Source organism: Chaetura pelagica, unplaced genomic scaffold (assembly GCF_000747805.2).
Source record: "Chaetura pelagica isolate M959 unplaced genomic scaffold, ChaPel_1.0 scaffold471, whole genome shotgun sequence".
In the NCBI taxonomy this organism is placed as follows: domain Eukaryota; kingdom Metazoa; phylum Chordata; class Aves; order Apodiformes; family Apodidae; genus Chaetura; species Chaetura pelagica.
The window spans coordinates 493,295-498,361 of NW_009952430.1; positions in this window are offsets into that span (position 1 = coordinate 493,295).

The following is a 5,067-nucleotide window of genomic DNA, read 5'->3' on the forward strand; positions in this document are numbered from 1 at the left end:
ACAGGGATGTGATCCCTCCTTGGGACAGGGCTGTGATCCCTCCCTGGGACAGGGCTGTGATCCCTCCTTGGGACAGGGGTGTGATCCCTCCCTGGGACAGGGGTGTGATCCCTCCCTGGGACAGGTGCTGTGATCCCTCCCTGGGACAGGGATGTGATCCCTCCCTGGGACAGGTGCTGTGATCCCTCCGTGGGACAGGGATGTGATCCCTCCTTGGGACAGGGGGTGTGATCCCTCCCTGGGACAGGGATGTGATCCCTCCCTGGGACAGGGATGTGATCCCTCCTTGGGACAGGGGTGTGATCCCTCCTTGGGACAGGGCTGTGATCCCTCCCTGGGACAGGGGTGTGATCCCTCCCTGGGACAGGGGTGTGATCCCTCCTTGGGACAGGGGTGTGATCCCTCCCTGGCCTGTAGTTTCCAGCTCCATGGACTGGCTGCTTCCTGAGCTAGAGTTTGCATCCATCTCTGCAAGGAGGGCAGGGTGGGAGAGGGGCAGGCTGGAAGAAGGAAGGATGGTGGATTTCCCATTGTGGATTCCCTGCCTTGGTTCTCCCTGTGCCCTGGGACCCTCCCAGCTGCTCCAGCTCTGCCTGGCTGCTTTCCTGCAGGCTTTGTGCCTATAGAGAACAAAGTGACACTGATTCATTGACCAAAACTGACCAGCAAGTCTTTCAGTAGGTCTTCCTGGCAGGAAGGATGTCTCAGCCTGAATCAGGGAAGCCCAAGTGCTCTATAGACATGTTTAGAGAAAATGAAGGAATTGTACCTGGAACTTGTTCATCTTTCTTTACAGCCAGGTCTGGGCACATGCTGTGAAGCCACCTCCTTTCTCCAAAATGCAACCCCTTTTTTCAAATGCACCCACGTGGATGCTGGAGCTCCCATACTCACAGACCTGGAGACCTTTCTTTTCCTTTGGGAGAACAGCTTAGCTCCCTGTGGCCTGTCCTGAGGTGTGAGTGACCAGTCTGATCAGGTGCAGTGGTGTTGAAGAGCCTGGCAGGACATGGTCTCTGCACTTTGCATGCCCTTCAGGTGGTGTCAGGTCTCCTGGAGCATTTTCAGCACTGGGTCCCACCACCCCACACACATGGGCACAGAGGAGCCCGTGTTCTGCAACCTGCTAGGGATGTCCCTGATGTTTGTGTCCAGGGCTTTCCACATGGGATGGTGAACTTCCTTCTCTAAATAACTTCCCAGCAGTCAGGCTCTGGATTGCTCCTGGAAACTTGATTCACAGCTTGGACAAATCAGCCAGGACAAAACAACCTGGCTCCATCCACATCACTTGTGGGCTGAGGACCTCAGTTGTGCCTGGACTTGGAAACATGCCTGGTCTGTGTTAATACAAGTTCATTAACAGCATGAGCTTCCACAAGGTGCTCTGACCATCCCACACCCATCAGAAGAGCCAGGGTACCCACCCTCTAAATCTCTCTGCTGAAATCCTTTATCATTTGGGTCAGAGCTGCTTTGCTCAACACTGCTGTGAGTGCAGTGCCTGCCCAGAGCTCCAACTGTCCAGCCCACACGTGTGGCTGATGGGAAGATGCAACCACCATGTCCTGGAGAGCATGGGAGGCTGCACAGGCTGGGGGGGACACGTCTCCAAGTGGTGGCTACTTTTTGTGGCTACCTTGATGGTTTTGTTAATTACAAACCAAGCCAGGGGCTTCCGAGACACTGAGAAATTGTGTCAAGTTCCACAGAAAACCTTGGAATTCCAATGCCCCAGAGCCAAGATTAATAGGCTCTTCAACAGGTGCTAATTTGAATTTACCTTGGGAAAAAGATGTGATGTGGAAAGCAGATTAATCACATCACCAGCATTTCTTGAGCTCTTTGATCTGGGTCCCAGTCTGTCTTGTAAAAACATCTTCCCACTGGAGCAGCAGTGGATGGAAGGAATGGTTTAGCATTCCCAGCATCTCCAGATGGGCCAGTAAGGAGGACAGCAGGTCCAGTGCAGCCTGGGGTGCCTGGAGGACGACAGTTGCTGCTCCTGGAGGTGGAGCATGTCCCATGTCCCATGTCCCATGTCCCAGCCAGTGGTGCAGGCTCCAGGGGACACCCCAACCTCTGCAGTCCTGACACAGTCCCCAGAGTGTGAAGATTTCCCATGCACGTGTGGAATTAATGACGTGGACTCACATTCTGAGTAACTTTGTTCCTGGCAAAGTCACCGAGGAGCCCAGGAGCAGGGACATGATGAAGGTGACTCACAGCCCTGTCCCTGTGGCCAAATCTACAGGCAGCACCAGCCCCCCCTGCCAGGAGACACCTGAAGCCCTGGTCCCCCTCCCTGTGTTCCAGGATTCACCCCCCTGTGACCAACAGGCAAATGTCTCCTCCTGTCTCACCTGGGTTAAGATGTTCTCTGCTACTGGGAGAGAAGATGCAGGAGGAGGATGCTGGGTTGGGCTTGAATCCCCAGCAGCAAAATCATTTGAGTACCAGGAATGATCCTGGAATTGTTCAAAGATGGGCTGTTTTCCTACCAGCTCCTTTGCAAATAAAGGCAGCTCTGAGGGTTCTGTGGGGAACAGCCCAGCCTGGAGGGACAGGGAGAGCTGCTGGGTGACCTGGCTGCAGTGATTCCAGCATGTAAACAGCCTGAGGGGCTGAGCTAATGGAGATGAGATCCCAGTCCAAGCTGGCAGCCAGGTTCCCTGGTGGTGAAGTGTTTCCATCACAGTTGGCTGATTCTCTTCACGTTTAAAGCCAGCTCTGCATGTCCCCCAAGACCAGCTCCTTCAAGGGTGGGCAGAACAGACCACAGCATTCCTGTCCCACCTTCCTGCCAGCCCTGGGTTACCCACCCAGACCTTGGGAAGGGGAGTAAAAGCAGCTCTTCAAGCCCATAGGAAGGGGGATGGGTCCGTGTCCAGCAGCCCCTGAGGACAGTAAATGCCTCTTTGTTTTGCTCACAGCAGGCAGCTCAATTTGTGTCTAACGAGCTCCCTGGCTCTCCTGCTCCTGTCACTCCCAGCAATTACTCCAGCCTCACTCCCTGCATACAGAGAGCCCCATTAACTAGGGGTTTGTGCCACCAGCAGCTCCTGATCATCACCCTGCCTGGGCCACCAGGCACAGAGGAAGAGGTGAGACAACACAGGGACCTGGGACATGGAGTTTCTTCCTGCCCCTTGAGCTCCCAGCACCAGGGACTGAAGTTGGCTGCAGCAGTGGGTGGGCAGGGAGACAGGTTGGACCCCTGTCTGGTGCCTTCCTGGTGGCTTCCAGAGACAGGCAGGAGGTTCTGGGGAGCAGTTGCCAACCCCAGGTTTCATGCAGAGATGCTGTTCTGGGACAAGAGGAGCAGATCAAAGTCCTGAGGCAGCAGTTTGACAATCAGTCTTCTGAAAGACCATGAAGTCAGCCCTGAGTTGATTTCTGACCTGGTGTAATCTTGTGTCAAGCAAGTAGAAACAGCAAGGTGAGAGAAAAAAACCCCAAACAAACCCCTCGCTGGCCATGTTTGGGTAGTGCACTGGAAATAAGCTTCAAACCACCTGGGAGCTTTGTCCTCTGCCCTCCACTAGATCTCTTGCTCCCACAGCAGCCCAGTGTGGTTATTGCAGACCAGAAGCTCTTTTGGCAGCTGCTGAGCTTTGTTGGCTGCTCCCTGGCATTTCAACAAGGAGGGACACATTCCCAGTCTGCTCCTGACTCCCTGGGTGACTGGAGTGAGTCACTTCCAAAGGCCTCTCCTTCTAATGTCCTCTCTGCTCTGCAGAGAATGACAATGTTCCTGAGGGCCCCATTCATTACTGAATGCCTTTAAGTGTGTTGATGCCTGGAAGAAAGCAACTTGTGGAAACACATCCCCCCCCTTTGTGGGCAGAACACAGCCAGGTTTGAAGTCAGGAAGAGCTCAGCAAGTTGTAGGTTTGGTGTATGAAAACAGCTGAGAGAAAAGTGGTGTCCTGTCCAAATAGTTACATGGCAATGGAACCCAGCATCAGCAGCCACACAGCATCTCTTAGAGCAAGAACCCGGGCCCATCTCATCTCTCTTTGGTGGTTTGTTCCAGGAATAGTCTCTCTGGCTTCAGCTTTCATCAGCTGGCTCTTCTGCTGCTGGATTAAGGAGCTCTGTAATACCCTGCACCTTCCACCCCCTGAAGATGCTGCATTTCCCAGGAGCAGGGCACTGGCTGTGACCACCTGCCCGGGGGCTGGCCAGGAGCTCAGGCTCTTCCCTGGCATCCACCAGGGTGTCCCTCCAGTCACACAGTTGAAGTCTTGCTCTGCATTAGAGGGACAGGCTGGCAGGGACCTCCTCTGGGGTGGTGCCACCTGCCCCGGTGACTAGAGACACCACTCTGGGCCACCAGCAGAGATCACAGAATCCCAGAATCCCAGGGGTTGGAAGGGACCTGGAAAGCTCCCCCAGCCCACCCCCCCTGCCAGAGCAGGGGCACCCAGAGCACATCACACAGGAACGTGGCCAGGGGGGTTGGAATGTCTCCAGAGAAGGAGACTCCACAGCCTCTCTGGGCAGCCTGGCCCAGGGCTCTGGCACTCTCACAGCAAAGAAGTTCTTCCTGAGATTCCCATGGAACCTCCTGGGCTCCAGTTTGCACCCACTGCCCCTTGTCCTGTCACTGGACATCACTGCACAAAGCCTGGCTCTGTCCTCCTGACACTGCCCTGAACAGATTTGTGCCCATGGATGAGGTGGCCCCTCAGTCTCCTCTTCTCCAAGCCCAACAGACCCAGCTCCCTCAGCCTTTCCTCAGCAGGGAGATGTTCCCCTCCCTCCAGCATCTCTGTGGCTCTGCCCTGGGCTCTTCCCAGCAGTACGAGGACACATCCCAAGGGCAGGTTCAGCACCCACACAGACCCCAGCTCCCCTGTTGCCAACCCATGCACCTCCCACCAGGCTGGATCCAGGGACACTGGTGACTCCCAGGCTTGGAGACGAGTGGAACATCTCAAGCAGAGCCCCACAAATGAAACACTTGAGAAAGTTGGAGGGAATAAATAGAAATCATTAGCTCTGCCCCCGCCTGAGCAAACAGGGCTCACGCTGCCAGCAGAACAAGCCACGTTCCCTCCCGAG